The sequence below is a fragment of the Macrotis lagotis genome, chromosome 2 (assembly GCF_037893015.1).
Source record: "Macrotis lagotis isolate mMagLag1 chromosome 2, bilby.v1.9.chrom.fasta, whole genome shotgun sequence".
Lineage (NCBI taxonomy): Eukaryota > Metazoa > Chordata > Mammalia > Peramelemorphia > Peramelidae > Macrotis > Macrotis lagotis.
Genome location: NC_133659.1, coordinates 246,436,362 through 246,454,499, shown reverse-complemented (window position 1 = coordinate 246,454,499; position 18,138 = coordinate 246,436,362). Strand labels below are relative to the sequence as shown.

The 18,138-nt window shown below is 35.5% G+C and overlaps 2 pseudogenes; both read right to left on the bottom strand.

Moving 5' to 3' along the window:
• Nucleotides 1-766: 766 nt before the first annotated feature.
• On the bottom strand, nt 767-3,260 carry LOC141511551 (small ribosomal subunit protein eS1-like; annotated as a pseudogene).
• Nucleotides 3,261-4,867: 1,607 nt separating this feature from the next.
• Nucleotides 4,868-5,355, bottom strand: LOC141511550 (small ribosomal subunit protein eS1-like; annotated as a pseudogene).
• Between the last annotated feature and the right edge of the window lie 12,783 nt (nt 5,356-18,138).

Genomic DNA, 18,138 nt, shown 5'->3' with positions numbered 1-18,138 from the left:
TACAGAGAGAGGTAAGAATACTTTGAAGAGTTTAGCTTCTGAGGGAATTCACGTGTGATGCCAAGAAATGCAGCATTCTTTGCGGAGACTTAATGCCACAATACAAGATTTCTACTCATTGTACACTCTTAATATATATAAACATGTTCAACTCCTTCAATTAGTAGTCTCCAGTGATTCCTATTACTTCAATATCTCATTTGTAAATAATATCCATTATTGTAAAGTTGTGTTCAAATCCTTGCATTTTATTTTTATTCTATGTCTTAATTGATTTCTACTTAGAACTTAAAAGATTTTTTCTCAATTTCTTAAATATTTTGAATGCTTGAATAAAGTTTTGAATGTTCATTTTGGTAAGCACTTTGTGATTTTTCAAAACAGAAGCCACATCAATTACATTGCAATACCATTTTAAATAAACATTTGTGGTCCAACTAAGTAAACTAAAGCTTCTAATAGGAAATCAGAGATTAACTCCTCTACTTTTCCACGTGTATTTCGAAAAAGAATTGGGAAAGTCACTAATTCAATGCAATATTGCCATCTGGAGACCATTTGGTAGATTGCAACAGCACAAAGGTCCTTTAAGTATGCTGAAATTCTCCTTGAAGTTATTGGATTCAGACTGACATTTTCTTGGCACTATTATCAGTCAGTTTCAGATATCAACTGGAGACTTCGAATTCTCTCAACCAACGAAGACAGATCCAACTCAAGTTCTCAATCTCATTCTAAAGTGCTACCTCATTTAAAAGTTCTTATTTTAGACACATTCTTGAACTGGTGGTTCATAGCCATCAGCCCTTTCTACTTTTGTTCCTATTTCATCTCCTGAAGGCTTTACAGAGCCACCACCTTCACCATGCAGCTCCATTAGCTTTCCCAATTCAAATTTGGGCTTCTTGAGCATCTTGACTTTTCAAACAAACACATCATGGAGAGGGTAAATGGCAAGCCTTTTCTGTCTTTTCCAGTAATGTCTGGAATTAGTTTGTTGACAACTTCTTTCAAGTCATTTGCCTGCACTTCTTGGGTCATAATTTCCATCATTTTCTTATGAATTTGATGGACCTGTTGGTGCTGGGCATAAGAGGTGTCACGGATCTGGTTGTTGTGCTTTTTAGTAAAACCAACACAAAAGTGGTGGAGCAAGTAGCCATCGGGAGTTTTGAAATCAACATGGGCTTCAATCATGGTCTGCCACTTTTTGACCATAGAGCACATATTGTCCTGGGTAAGATCCATCCCATGGAAATTTCTCAAACAATTTTTACCCTGAACATCTTCAGTAATTAACTTGAACTTTAGAAAAGCAACCTCATCATTCTGCAAATCAGCAAGGCTCACTTCAAAAACTCGACCCTTGAGGACGTCCAGCCAAGATGGTGGAGAGAAGACAGGCACAGTTCTAAAGTCTCCTGATCTCTTCCCCATCTATCACATGAAACAAGCCTCTTAAAAGAAATCTGATCCACAAAACCCAGAAAGAAAAACAAGGGGAAAGTACATCTACCTCAGCATTTGTCTCCACAGCAGCCTTGAAGGAATCCGGGTGGGTGAGTCTGGGCTCCGAGGGAGGATCAGCCCCGAATCAGCCAGACTAACAGCTGAATTTGAACCGGGAGTCTGAGGGCCCGAGAGCCAGACCTGCTGGATCAGCAGTGGGGTTGGATGAAAGGGGCTTGGGTCTGTGGGGAAGCAGAGGTGCTGGTGTTGGTGCTGTCCCCCTGGAGCTTGGGGACCAGGCTGGGGGAAGTGTTCTGGTGCAGGAGAGCTGCAGACACCATCCCTAGGCTCCTTGGGTCTGAGAAACTCTGAGGACATGACTCCATCATACAGAGGCCTCTCCCCAAACAAAGGAAAACTACTTCTGCCTCAGGCCCAGGTGTGTGAGCAGAACCAGCCCAGCTGAGGAATGACCTCAGGCCATGGTAAAGCCCACCATTGATTTGAAGGCAAAAGAATTCAATAGTTCCAACTCCTGCCTTCGGGAAAAGGTAGAAGGCCTCCCAACCAAGGTCACAGACACTACAGAGAGGGCAACCAGCACCTCCTACTGGCCAGCCAGAGAAACTGCACTCAGTAAAGCCTTTTGCAATCTGAAGCCCACGTGAACCAGCACCCCCCAACTCAAGTTCTTAGCATAATGAAGAAGGGTCAGCAGAAAGGTCGATCCATAGAAAAATTCCTGAAAGGGAAAGACCCCAACTCAGAGAGACCTGGAACCTCTGAGGAGAATACAATCTGGTCTCTAGTACAGAAAGAATTCCTTGAAGAAATAAGGAAGGAGCTTAAAAAATTGGGAGAGACAATTAATACCTTGCAACAAGAAAACAAAACCTTAGAAAGTACAATTGGACAAACACAAAAGGAGAATAAATCTCTCAGATCATCAGTTGGACAATTACAAAATGAGAATAATTCTCTCAGATCCTCAAATGAGCAAATGCAAAAAGAAATTAATTCTCTCAAAACCTCAATTGGTCAAATGGAAAGCTCTTTCAAAACTAGAATTGACCAATTGGAAAAGGAGTTGCAAAAGGTTAATGAAGAAAACTCCCCCCCAAAAAAAACTAATGGAGTCTACGGAAACTGGTGACTCCATGAGACAGCAAGAGTCAGTTAAATAAAATCAAAAAATAGAAAAAATAGAAGCAAATGTACAATACCTCATCAACAAAACCACTGGCCTCGAAAATAGATCGAGGAGGGGCAACCTGAAAATTATAGGACTTCCTGAAAACATTGAAGAGAAAAAAAGCCTGAACTTAATATTACAGGATCTAGTGATGGAAAATTGCCCTGATATCATGGAATCAGAAGGCAAAGTAGTTATTGAACGAGTACATCAATCCCCACCAGAAAAAGATGCTAAAATGAAAACACCAAGGAATGTTGTGGCCAAATTGCAGAACTATCACATAAAAGAGAAAATCCTGCAAGCAGCCAGAAAGAAAAAATTAAAATATCAAGGAGCCACAGTAAGGATCACACAGGACCTGGCTGCATCAAATTTAAATAATATCTTTAATAAAAATAAATTTAATTCAAATTAAGAAAATTCAACCCTTGAGACCATCAGAAGCAATTTTTGTTCCTTGAGTTCTTGTAACCAGTGTCTTACTGATATTGCAAATGTTCAACATGGCTGGAGCTTTAACATCATACCAATCCTTCTTTGAAAATCGATCAACCGCTTTCTTCTTGGTTCCTTTTTTACTGCCCTTGGTCAGCCATTTATTCTTGTCCACCACCATGATCCCACTCTGAAAGCCAAAAGAAAATCCTTGCATTTTAAAGACTTATTTGTTACTTTTTCCCAAAATTATATGTACTGTTACTTCTCAATTTTGTTCTTCATTTCCTTGGGAAAGGCTATTATGCTCTTTCTCATTTTATATAAAAGAATAAGTGTATCAAGTAGTTTGGGTTGGTGAATTAACCAAATTGGCCTAAATTTCTTACTTCATTTGGAGCATGATAAAATTTGTTTGCCATGACCACAATTCCTTAATGTTTGACATGATTTACTATGTCTCACTTCTCTAGGATATCATCTTATACAGAGAGCTGTATGAATATTTTGAAGAGTTTTGTCTCTGAGAAGGATATGCTGGAGCATTCCGGTGTGATGCTAAGAAAAGCAGCATTCTGTGCAGCACTTTCAAGCCACAATACAAGAATTCTAATCATTGTCCACTTTTCATATAGATAAAATCATTCAACTCCTTCAGTTAGTAGTCTTTAATGATTCCTAGGACTTGAATGAATAATTTGTAAGTAATATCCTTTATTATCAATCTGCATTCAAATCCTTCCATTTTACACACTTATGTGTTACCTTTTCCCAAAACTATGTGTATTGCTATTTTAGCTTTTACTTCCTGGTTTGCTTGGTAAAGGTTATAATGCTCTTTCTCATTATATGTAAATGAATATGGGTATCAAGAAGTTTGGTTGAGGAATTAACCAAATTGACTTAAATTTCTTACTTCAATTAGAGCACAATAATATTTGTTTAATATGACCACAATTCCTTAATAGTTTCCACGAACTACCATGTCTCACTTCTCTAGGATATCATCTTATACAGAGAGAGGTAAGAATACATTAAAGAATTTGGCTTCTGAGGATATTCTAGGGAATTCACATGTGATGCCAAGAATCGCAGCATTTGGTGTGGAGACTTAAAGCCACAATACAAGATTTCTACTCTTTGTACACTCTTAATATATATAAACTTATTCAGATCCTTCAATTAGTAGTCTCCAGTGATTCCTATTACTTTGATATCTCATTTGTAAATACTATCCATTATTGTAAAGTTGTGTTCAAATCCTTGCATTTTATTTTTATTCTATGTCTTAATTGATTTCTACTTAGAACTTAAAAGATTTTTTTCTCAATTTCTTAAATATTTTGAATGCTTGAATAAAGTTTTGAATGTTCATTTTGGTAAGCACTTTGTCTTTTTTCAAAACACAAGCCACATCAATTACATTGTAATACCATTTTAAATAACCATTAGTGGTCCAACTAAGGAAACTAAAGCTTCTAATAGGAAATCAGAGATTAACTCCTCTACTTTTCCACGTGTATTTCGAAAAAGAATTGGGAAAGTCACTATTCAGTGAAATATTGCCATCTGGAGACCATTTGGTAGATTGCAACATCACGAAGGTCCTTTAAGCATGCTGAAATTCTCCTTGAAGTTATTGGATTCAGACTGACATTTTCTTGGCACTATTATCAGTCAGTTTCAGATATCAATTTGAGACTTCGAATTCTCTCAACCAATGAAGACAGATCCAACTCAAGTTCTCAATCTCATTCTAAAGTGCTACCTCATTTAAAAGTTCTTATTTTAGACACATTCTTTAACTGGTGGTTCATAGCATCAGCTCTTTCTACTTTTGTTCCTATTTCATCTCCTGAAGGTTTTACAGAGCCACCACCTTCACCATTCAGCTTCATTACCTTTCCCAATTGAAATTTAGGCTTTTTGAGCATCTTGACTTTTTGAACAAACACATCATGGAGAGGGTAAATGGACTGGCAAGACTTTTCTATGTATTTTCCAATACTGTCTGGAATTAGTTTGTTGACAACTTCTTTTAAGTCATTTGTCTGCACTTCTGGGTTCATGATTTCCCTCATTTTCTTATGAATTTGATGGACCTGTTGGCGCTGGGCATAAGAGGTGTCATGGACCTGATTGTTGTGCTTTTTAGTAAAACCAACACAGAAGTGGTGGAGGAAATAGCCATCGGTAGTTTTGAAATCAACATGGGCTTCAATCATGGTCTGCCATATTTTAAAGATAAAGCACATATTGTCCCGGGTAAGATCCATCCCATGGAAATTTGTCAAACAATTTTTACCCTGTATATCTTCAATAATTAACTTGAACTTTAGAAAAGCAACCTCATCATTCTGCAAATCAGCAAGGCTCCCTTCAAAAACTCAACCCTTGAGACCATCAGAGGCAATGTTTGTTCCTAGAGTTCTTGTAACCAGTGTCTTGCTGATATTGCGAATGTTCAACATGGCTGGAACTTTCACATCATACCAATCCTTCTTTGAAAATGAAAAAACCACTTTCTTCTTGGTTCCTTTTTTACCACCTTTGGTTCTTGCCTACCACCATTATCGCGCTCTGAAATCCCAAAGCAAATCCTTGCATTTTGAAGACTTATGTGTTACTTTTCCCCAAAACTATATGTACTGCTACTTCTCCATTTTGTTCTTCATTTCCTTGGAAAAGGCTATTATGCTCTTTCTCATTTTATATAAAAGAGTAAGTGTATCAAGTAGTTTTGGTTGGTGAATTAAACAAATTGGACTAAATTTCTTACTTCAATTGGAACACAATAAAATTTGTTTACCATGACCACGATTCCTTAATGTTGCCACAATCTACTATGTCTCACTTCTCTAAGATATCATCTTATACAGAGAGCTGTATGAAGACTTTGAAGAGTTTTGCCTCTGGGAAGGGTATTCTAGAGAATTCCGGTGTGATGCAGCATTCTGTGCAGCACTTTCAAGCCGCAATACAAAAATTCTAATCATTGTCCACTTTTCATATAGATAAAATCATTCAACTCCTTCAGTTAGTAGTCTTTAATGATTCCTAGGACTTGGATAAATAATTTGTAAGTAATATCCTTTATTATCAATCTGCATTCAAATCCTTCTGTTTTACACACTTATGTGTTACCTTTTCCCAAAACTATGTGTATTGCTATTTCAGCCTTTACTTCCTGGTTTGCTTGGTAAAGGTTATTATGCTCTTTCTCATCATATGTAAATGAATAAGCATATCAAGTAGTTTGGTTGAGCAATTAATCAAATTGACTTAAATTTCTTACTTCAATTGGAGCACAATAATATTTGTTTAATATGACCACGATTCCTTAATAGTTGCCAGGATCTACCTTGTTGCCCTTCTCTAGGATATCATATTGTACAGAGAACTGTATTAATACTTTGTAGAGTTCGGTTTCAGAGAAGCATATTCTAGAGCAAGCAAGTGCTGTGCTAAGAAATGAAGCATTCTGTGTGGTGCGTTCAAGCCACACTACAACGGTTCTAAACCTTGACCAGTTAACATGTAGATAAACATGTTCAACTCCTTCAATTCATAGTCTTCAATGATTCCTAGTACTTTGATGTCTCATTCCTAAGTAATATCCTTTATTATCAAGCTGCATTCAAATCCTTGCATTTTACACACTTATGCGTTAGTATTTCCCAAAACTATGTTTATTGCTGTTTCTCAATTTTCTTCCTCTTTTACTTGGCAAAGGTTATTATGCACTTTCTCATTTTTTGTAAAAGAATAAATGTATCAAGCAGGTTTCCTTAACGAATTAAGCAAATTGGCTTACATTTCTTTCTTCAGTTCAAGCACAATAGTATTTGTTTAATACAACCATGATTCCTAATGTTTGCCAAGATGTACTGTGTCACACTTCTCTAGGATGTCATCTTTTACAAAGAGTTGTTTGAATACTTTGAAGAGTTCAGCTTCTGAGAAGAATATTCTAGAGCATTCAAGTGCAATGCTTAGAAATGTAGCATTCTGCATGGTGCCTTCAAGCCACAATACAACATTGATAATCATTCTCCTCTTATCATAAAGATAAACACGTCCAACTCCTTCAGTTAGTAGTATTTAATGATTTCTACTACTTTGAAGTCCAGGGGATATCTAGTTGGTGAAGTGGATAAAACACCGGCCCTGGAATCGGGAGTACCTGGGTTCAAATCGGTCTCGGACACTTAATACTTATCTAGCTATGTGGCCTTGGGCAAGCCACATGACCCCATTTGCCTTGCAAAAAGCTAAAAAAACTATACTTTGAAGTCCAATTTGTAAATAACATCCTTTACTATCAGGCTTTGTTCAAATCCTTGTGTTTTTCACAAATATATGTTAAATTTTCCCAAAACTATGGCTATTCCTACTTCTCTCTTTTTCTTCCTCTTTTGCTTGGTAAAGGTTACTATGCTCTTTCTCATTGTATGCAAATGAATAAGTGTATCAAGCAGTTCGGTTGATGAATTAACCAATCTGGCTTAAATGTCTTACTTCAATTGGAGGAAATTAGTTTTTCTTTAATATAATGAAGATTCCTTAATGTGTGGTACTTTGGAACTAGTCGCACTTCTCTAGTGTATCACCTTATACAGAGAGGGATGAGAATACTATGAAGAGTTCAGCTTATGAGAACGATATTCTAGGGAATACAAGTGTGATGAGAAGAAACCCATCATTCTCTAAGCCGCAATACAAGATTTCTTATCTTTGTACGCTCTTAATATATATATATATATATATATATATATATATATATATATACATATATATATATATAAATGTTCAACTCTTTCAATTAGTAGTCTCCAGTAATTTCTATTACTTTGATATTTCATTTGTAAGTAGTATCCTTTATTGTCAAGTTGTATTCAAATCCTTGCATTTTAAAGACTTATGTGTTACTTTTCCCCAAAACAATATGTACTGCTACTCCTCTATTTTGTTCCTCTTTTCCTTGGTAAAGGCTATTTTGCTCTTTCTCATTTTGTATAAAAGTATAAGGGTACCAAGTAGTTTTGGTTGGTGAATTAACCAAATTGGCATAAATTTCTTATTTTGATTGGAGCAAAATAGTATTTGTTTAATATAATCAAGATTCCTTAACGTGTGGAACTTTGGACTGAGTCGCACTTCTCTAGGATATGATCTTATACAGTGAGAGGTAAGAATACTTTGAGGTGTTTGGCTTCTGAGAAGGATATTCTAGAGAATCCACGTGTGATCCCAAGAAACGCAGTATTCTGTGTGGAGACTTAAAGCCACAATACAAGATTTCTAATCTTTGTACACTCTTAATATATATAAAAATGTTCAACTCCTTCAATTAGTAGTCTCTAGTTATTTCTATTACTTCGATATTTCATTTGTAAGTAATATCCATTATTGTCAAGTTGTGTTCAAATCCTTGCATTTTAAAAACTTATGTATTACTTTTTCCCAAAACTATATGTACTGCTACTTCTCCATTTTATTCTTCACTTCCTTGGTAAAGGCTATTATGCTCTTTCTCATTTTAAGTAAAAGAATAAGTGTATCAAGTAGTTTTGGTTGGGGAATTAACCAAATTAGCATAAATTTCTTACTTCAATTGGAGCACAATAAAATTTGTTTACCATGACCATGATTCCTTAATGTTTGCCACGATCTACTGTGTCTCACTTCTCTTATACAGAGAGCTGTGTGAATACTTTGAAGAGTTCACCCTCTGAGAAGGATATTCTAGAGAATTCTACGGCGATGCTAAGAAACAGCATTCTATGTGGCACTTTCAAGCCACACAACAATTCTAATCATTGTCCATTTTTCTTATAGATAAAATCGTTCCACTCCTTCACTTAGTACTCTTTAATGATTCCTAGTACTTTGATGTCTAATTTGTAAGTAATATCCTTTCATGTCAATCTGCTTTCAAATGCTTTCAATCTTTTTTTTAGGTTTCTGCAAGGCAAATGGGGCTAAGTGGCTTGCCCAAGGCCACACAGCTAGGTAATCACTAAGTGTCTGAGACTGGATTTGAACCCAGGTACTCCTGATACCAGGGCCAGTGCTTTATCCACTATGCCACCTAGCTGCCCCTAAATCCTTTCAATGTACACACTAATGTGTTACTTTTTCACAAAACTATGTGTATTGCTATTTCATCCTTTTCTTCCTGGTTTGCTTGGTAAAAGTTATCATGCTCTTTCTCATTTTATGCAAATGAATAAGTGTATCAAGCAGTTTGGTTGATGAATTAACCAAACTGGCTTAAATGTCTTACTTCAATTGGAGCAAGTTAGTTTTTCTTTAATATAACCAAGATTCTTTAACATGTGGTACTTTGGACTGAGTCACACTTCTCTAGGATATCATCTTATACAGAGAGGGGTAAGAATACTGTGAAGAGTTCAGCTTCTGAGAAGGATATTCTAGGGAATACAAGTGTGATGAGAAGAAACCAATCATTCTGTGCAGAGACTTTAAGCCAAAATACAAGATTTCTAATCTTGTACACTCTTAATATATATATATATATATGTATATATATATATATATATATAAACATGTTCAAATCTTTCAATTAGTAGTCTCCAGTGATTCCTATTACTTTGATATCTCATTTGTAAGTAATATCCATTATTGCCAAGTTGTGTTCAAATCCTTGCATTTTAAAGACTTATGTGTTACTTTTTCCCAAAATTATAGGTACTGCTACTTGTCCATTTTTTTCTTCATTTCCTTGGTAAAAGCTATTATGCTCTTTCTCATTTTATGTAAAAGAATAAGTGTACCAAGGATTTCGTTTCATGAATCAACCAAATTGGCTTAAATTTCTTATTGTGATTTGAGCAAAATAGTATTTGTTTAATATCATCAGAATTCCTTAATGTGTGCTATGTAGGATGGGGTTGCACTTCTCTAGGATATCATCTTGTACAGGGAGAGGTAAGAATACTTTGAAGAGTTTGGCTTCTGAGAAGGATATTCTAGGGAATTCACATGTGATCCCAAGAAATGCAGCATTCTGTGTGGAGACTTAAAACCACAACACAAGATTTCTAATCTTTGTACACTCTTAATATCTATAAACATGTTAAAATCCTTCAATTAGTAGTCTCCAGTGATTCCTATTACTTTGATATCTCATTTGTAAATAATATCCATTATTGTAAAGTTGTGTTCAAATCCTTGCATTTTAAAGACTTATGTGTTACTTTTTCCCAAAACTATATGTACTGCTACTCATCCATTTTGTTCCTCCTTTCCTTGATAAAGGCTATTATGCTCATTCTCATTTTATGTAAAAGAATAAGTGTATCAAATAGTTTTGGTTGATGAATTAACTAAATTGGCATAAATTTCTTACTTCAATTGGATTACAATAAAATTTGTTTACTATGACCACGATTCCTTAATGTTTGCCACGATCTACTGTGTCTCACTTCTCTAGGATATCATCTTATACAGAGAGCTGTATGAATACTTTGAAGAGTTCGGCCACTGAGAAGGATATTCTAGAGAATTCTAGAGCGATGCTAAGAAATGCAGCATTCTATGTGGCACTTTCAAGCCGCAATACAACAATTCTAATCATTGTCCATTTTTCATATAGATGAAATGGTTCAGTTCCTTCACTTTGTAGTCTTTAATGACTCCTAGTACTTTAATGTCTAATTGTAAGTAATATCCTTTTTTATCAATCTGCCTTCAAATCCTTCCATTTTACAGCCTTAAGTGTTACTTTTCTCCAAAACTATGTGTCTTGCTATTTTACTCTTTTTTTTCCTGGTTTGCTTGGTAAAGGTTATTATGCTCTTTCTCATTTTTTGCAAACGAATAAGTGTATCAAGCAGTTTGGGTAATGAATTAACCAAACTGGCTTAAATTTCTTACTTCAATTGGAGCAAATTAGTTTTTGTTTAATATAACCAAGATTCCTTAATGGGTGGTACTTTGGACTGAGTCTCACCACTCTAAGGATATCATCTTATACAGAGAGGGTTAAGAATACTGTGAAGCATTCAGCTTCTGAGAAGGATATTCTAAGGAATACAAGTGTGATGAGAAGAAACCCATCATTCTGTGAGGAGACTTTAAGCCATAATACAAGATTTCTAATCTTTGTACACTCTTAATATATATATATATATATATAAATGTTCAACTCCTTCAATTAGTAATCTCCAGTAATTCCTATTTCTTTGATATCTCATTTGTAAGTAAAATCCTTTATTGCCAAGTTGTGTTCAAATCCTTGCATTTTAAAGACTTATGTGTTACTTTTTCCCAAAACTATATGTACTGCTACTCATCCATTTTGTTCCTCCTTTCCTTGATAAAGGCTATTATGCTATTTCTTATTTTATGTAAAAGAATAAGTGTATCATGCAATTTCGGTTGATGAATTAACCAAATTGTCTTAAATTTCTTCAATTCCTTAATATTTGCCACAATCTACACTGTCGCACTTCTCTAGGATATCAACTTATACAGAGAGCTGTATGAATACTTTGACTAGTTTGACCTCTGAGAAGGAAATTCTAGAGAATTCAAGTGTGATGCTAAGAAACACAGCATATGGTGTGGCACTTTCAAGCCACAATACAACAATTCTAATCATTGTCCACTTTTCATATAGATAAAAAAGTTCAACTCTTTCAGTTAGTAGTCTTTAAGGATTCCCAGTACTTTGATATCTAATTTGTAAGTCATATCCTTTATTATCAATCTGCTTTCAAATAGTTCCATTGTACACACTTATGTGTTACTTTTTCCCAAAACCTGTGTATTGCTATTTCACCCTTTTCTTCCTGTTTTGCTTGGTAAAGGTTATTATGCTCTTCCTCATTTTAGGTAAACAAATAAGTGTATCCAGCAGTTTGGTTGATAAATTAAATTAATTGGCTTAAATTTCTTACTTCAATTGGAGCATAATAATATTTGTTTAATATGACCACAATTCCTTAATATTTGCCACGATCTACCCTGTCACACTTCTCTAGCATATAATCTTAATTTAGAGAGCTGAATTAATACTTTCAAAAGTCTGCCTTCTGAGAAGGATATTCTAGAGTAATCAAGTGCTATGCCAAGAAACACAGCATTCTGTGTGATGCTTTCAAACCGCACTACAACATTTCTGATCATTGACCAGTTTTCATGTAGATAAACACATTCAGCTCCTTCAATTAGTAGTCTTCAATGATTCCTAGTACTTTAATATCTAATTTGTAAGTAATATCCTTTATTGTCAAGATGCCTTCAAATCCTTGAGTTTTACACACACTTATGTGTTACATTTCTCCAAAACTATGTCTGTTGCTATTCCTCCCTTTTCTTCCTCTTTTGCTTGGTAGAGGTCATTATGCTCTTCCTCATTTTTTGTAAAAGAATTAGTGTATCAAGCGGTTTTGGTTTGTGAATTAATGAAATTAGCATAAGTTTTTTACTTCTATTGGAGCACAATATTATTTGTTTAATATGACCATGATTCATTAATGTTTGCCAGGTTGAACCAGGTCACACTTGTCTAGGATATCATCTTATACAGAGAGGTGTATTCATACACTTTGAAGAGTTTGGCTTCTGAGATGGATATTCTAGGGAATTCAAGTTCAATGCCAAGAAATGCAGCATTCTGTGCAGGGCCTTTAACACACAACACAAGAATTCAAATGTGTGTACACTCTTCATATATATAACATGTTCAACTCTCATTTGGAAGTAATATCCTTTATTATCAAGCTGCGTGCAAATCCTTACATTTTACACACTTATGTGATAGTTTTTCCAAAATCTATGTGTATTTGTGTATTACTATTTCACCTTTTTATTCCTCTTTTTTTCTTGGCAGAGGTTATTATGCTCTTTTTCATTTTATGTAAAAGAATAAGTGTATCAAGCATATTTGGTTGAGGAAATAACCAATTTGGCTTAAATTTCCTAATTCAATTGTACAAAAATATTATATCTATGCTGGCCAATCCGCGGTGGTAGAGACTTCACTCACTGAGTGTAATTTTACCAATTGGCCAGGAGGTGGCGCCAGAGAATTTACTCACTTCGTTTAATACCTCCAGCTCACCAGTAGGGGCGCCTTGGTCTTTACTCACTGAGTGTAGCATCTTCAGTTGGCCAGTAGGAGTGCTAGAGACTCCACTCACTGAGTGTAATAGCTCCAGCTCGCCGCTAGGGCGCGCTAGAGACTTTTCTCACTGAGTGTAATATCTCCAGCTGACCAGTAGGGTGTGTTAGAAGATTTGCTCAATGATTGCAATATCTTCAGCTTGCCAAAAAGGGGAGCTACAGTTTTTGTTCACTGAGTGTAATTTCTCCAGCCGGCCAGTAGGTGGGTCTGTTAGCTTACTCTGGACTGTTTGTGACCTTGAATGTGGCCTGGAGGGAGTTGTTGAAGCTTTCCTCTCCCTCCATCCCTGCCTCCCTTAACCACTTCAGTGTGAAGCTGCCCTGCATTTGCCTCTTTGCCTAGGTTCCTCTTCGGCTACTATGGGAGCATGAGCCCCTCACTCTGCCGATTGGCTGCTAGCTTAGTGATGCACAAAGGGCCAACCAGCCCCTTGGGGCCCTTGTGCGATCCCTGTGTTCCTACTGCTTCCCTGTGCTTCGGCTGGCTCTTGGGGAGGAGCCTGCTGGGGCTTCAAAAGGTCCCTGTGAAAACTGGAAACTGAGCTCAAACGAAAAGCAAAAAACGGGTTCCTTCTTTCTCCTGCTCTCATTTGCTTAAAATATTTCTCTTGGGGAGAACCACTTGATTTCACTGTATCTTAAGTAGTTCCTAGCATCATTTATTTCATCCTCTTCATCCTATGTCCTCATCCTGCCTCTTGAGGTGTCTGCTAAGGTGCTTTCTGTTCATCCCTTCACCAGGAGAAGGGAGAAAGTGTAGCTGGCTGCTGTTAGCAGCCTCCCTCTTTATAAATGAGTGCTGTTTCCTTTTACAGATGAGCCTGGAGTTAAACAAAGTTTCATCTAGATGATCCAAAACCAAAAAATAGAGGGCAGAATTTCTGGAGCTGGGGGTGGGAGGGAGCTAGCTTCTTGCAGTTCATAGATAGGGACCAGTAAATGAGCATAATTTAAGTTATACAAACAAGGGGAAAGGGTAAATTTGTGATTATGAGGTGCTTTCAAGAACATAAAATCAATTTACTTATTAGGTGCTTCCCAAATGCCAAGCCACTGTGCTGATCACTAAAGCGCATTTTTTTTTTTTTTACCTAGAGCTGAACAAAATGACAACTGGTGGATTGACTTTATTTAACTAAGTCTTCCAAAACAAGGCAAATTTAAGTGAACTTTAAAATTTTGTTTTTCAATTAACATGTATTTTTCTCTTTTATTTCCCCATTGGAAAAGAGAAAAGAAAACTCATAGCATTTATGCCTAGTTAAGCATAGGCTGAATCCACAAAATATGTTTTAAGACTCCATTGTAAATCCCTTCTCTCCTGGAAGGTGGAGTCATTTATTGTATTGATCAGAACCGTTCTTTCCTTATTTTTCTCTACTCTGTTGTTTTTGTATAAATTATTCTCTTGGTTTTCATTTCATTCTAAAAATTCATAAATCTTCCCAGGTTTCTCTGAAAGCTTCTTTTCATAATTGTTATGCCACATTAATATTTCATTATTCTGATAACATAATTTATTTCACTGTTCTCTGATTGATGAGTACTCCTTGGCAGTGCTTTATCACTACCAAAAGGGCTATTATAAACATTTTTATACACATGGTTTCCTTTTCTCTTTGAATCCTTTGTGGTCAAAGGTTGCTTTTAAAAAATAATGAAACATAAGGGCCGGCTAGGTGGCACCAGCCCTGGAGTCAGGCACTTAATAATGATGTAGCTGGTTTGTCTTGGTCAAGCCATTTGCCTTACAAAAACCTAAAAAAACTAATGAAACATAAAACTCAGTCAACCTGTAGTTGGCAAATGACCCTCTAGGAGCATAGAGTTTGTTGTAAATTCACTTCTGTTGAATTGATTCATCTTATTAACTCATTCCAAGAGGAATGAATCACTTCTGCATCCCTTCTCTCCCCATCCCCTTAACTATGTAAAATCCTCACTAGAGTTTTCCATTTGTGCCTTCTTTTCTTTTGTTCTTGGCCCTGATTGGAAATTCCCAAGATCAATACTGATGCATTTAACATGCTATACTATTTGATACTTATATCTTTGTAACCACAGCTCCTTCTGATCCCACATGTCATTCTCTTAGAGTCAGATTCTAGCTGCCTCTCCAAAAGACAATGAGGTATCCTAACTGAGCATTATGCTGGTGCATTGAATGGGAGAAAACTAAAGTTTTTGGGAACCCCTCTTTCTAGTTCCCAATGTGAACTTTTTGTTCAAGCCTTCTGGAGATAATTTCACTGTTTTGTTGAATAAACTTATATAAAGTAATAAGATGTTTAAAATGACACAGATGAGCTTGTTATAATACCTCTTTGGCATCACTAGAAATGTTTGGAATTCAATAAAAATAACCATATTAAGTGACATGCATAAATAATATATAAACCACATAAATATAGGTCTTTATAAATAATAAATGCAGGTCTTCATGTCATATTCTAGGGATTTTGATGAAAAATGTTTCATCTGGTGTTGGGAAAATGTTTTTATTGTTATGAATAAAGAATTGCTTTCTAAGTTAGTTATTGTATCTACATTATACCTACCTATATACACACACAAAACAAACTGTACATAAGAAAAGTTCACTAGAGTTTTCCATTTGGGTCTTCTTTGGTTCTAGGCCCTGTTTGGAAATTTCCAAGATCAATATTGATGCATTTAATGTATCATCCTATTTCATACTTCTATCTTTGTAACCACAGCTCCTTCTGATCCCACGTGTCATTCTCTTAGGGCCAGATTCTAGCTGCCTCTAGCTATTATTAAAATGCTTGATGGCAATTTAGAGTACAATAAAAAATGGATTGTGCTATGCTATCCCTTTACAAAACCTCTATTGATTGGGCTATGGCCCAGGAAGTCCCTTTCTGCTTCTGCTCACTTGACTTCCAGCAGGTATGTATTGATTACATACTGTGTACAGAGTAGTATACCAATTATTGAGATTATACTGAAATAAAAGACATGATCTCCATTTTGAAGGGTTTACATTTCAGTTGGGAATAGCTGAAAAATATTTTTAAAATAAGACAGCAGGTGTTAAATGTGTCCCATTTATCCATTCTACTTAGGGAGACTTCAGTAAATTAAGCTTATTTACTTCTACTGATTTGCTGTGGCACCAATATAATGATTTAATGACCTCATTTTAAAGGTTTTTATGATATATAGAACCTATAATATGACACATGCAAATCTTAATGCCAAAACTTTGAACTCGGGGTACTTGACAATGCTCCTGGTGTTTCATACAATTTCAAGGGTTCCTGTAGTTAAATCTGGAAAAGGCAGCTAATAACAGTTCCTACCAAACAGTATTTTTGTGAAGATGAAATGACATAAATGAAAATGCTTTACACACATATAAAGAAATATTTATATAAACTATTATTGTTCTACTACATGTTGTACCAATGAGAAAAGATATTTCAGACAAGAGTGAATCTTTGTTGTTGTATTATCAAGAAGAAATCACCAAAGTTCACCATGTGATGTCAATGAGGATGCTTATATTTTCTCTAAGGAAATATCTTCAAAGTCAAAACAAAGGTTCATTCCTTTTACTGTGTTAATATTGACCAGGCTACAAAAGATTTATTCATCTGAATGATTAGTCATGAAAAATAATCTGGGAAAAGTGAATGGAACTGATTACCTAAATCCTAATCTTGTATTGAGTTCAGGGACTCTATCATTTCTATACAAGTGAAATGAGAATTAGGAGATGTTTTTCTTTCTTTCTAAAAAAAATCAATTTTACCAGTATGATGGATGGGTACATAAGCTGGTAATTTTAAAGGGAAGTAAATTGAAGTCCATTAGAGATTGTGACTTATCCATGTAATAAGTGATAGAGCTAGGATTGGGGAATGACTGAACAAGTTGGCATGATGTAAAATTGGATGAGTTTTAAGTCCCCTTCCACTTCTGGTTGTTAAATACTGAGGTTAAATACTTCAGTGACTCCCTCTTTCCAACTGAGTGTAGTTCATACTCATTCTGGCATTCAAGGCCCTCCATATCCTTTTTATTAGTTGGTAGAAGGTAACTAGGCTTGTAGATTAATTTGGTGTAAAGGACTCCTAGAGAGGAACCTTCCCCTCCCAGTGCAGATTAACACCTCTTCTTCAAATTATAGTCTTAGAGAGTCACCTATAGCATCAAGAAATAAATGGATTTGCCCAGGATTACATGGCTAGGATAAGTCAGGGCTTGCACTCAAGATTTTCCTCATTTTTGAATCAAGTTGTCTATCATTTTCCTGCACTCTACTTCTCATCACATTATCTTTCCCCATTTTACCTCATACCACTTGCAGTATCTAGGTAAAAGCTATAACTCTATGGTCTTTTTTGTACTTTTAAGCTGTTCTTTATTATGCTTAGAATGTTTTCCCTCCCACTTTTATATATGAGGTTATGTGCCATGAACATTTATTATCTTTTACAAGCACTTTCAATTTTTTCTCAATTATGTGTAAATTAAAATTGTTAACATTTGCTTTTTTAAAATTTTTTGAATTTCATATTTTCTCCCACCTTATCAAAGTAAGCCATTTGACATAGATTAGACATATGCAGTCATACAAAATGTTTTTGCATTAGCCAAGTTGCAAGAGAAAACAAAAAATAAAGAAATAAAAATTTAAAAAAGAATAGTAAATAAAGTTTTAAAACAAAGCTTTAATCTGCATCCAGAATTTATGAGTTCTTTCACTGGAGGTATTGGCATTTTTCATCATAAGTCCTTTGGAATTGTCTTGAATTAATCGTATTAAACAAAATATCCAATCCTTTACAGTTGATCCCTCTAATTTTTCATCTGTTAATTTCCTACTCAGTCTTGAAAGCCCAAGTCAAATGCTACATCCTCCAGTAAGGCTTGTCTGCTCC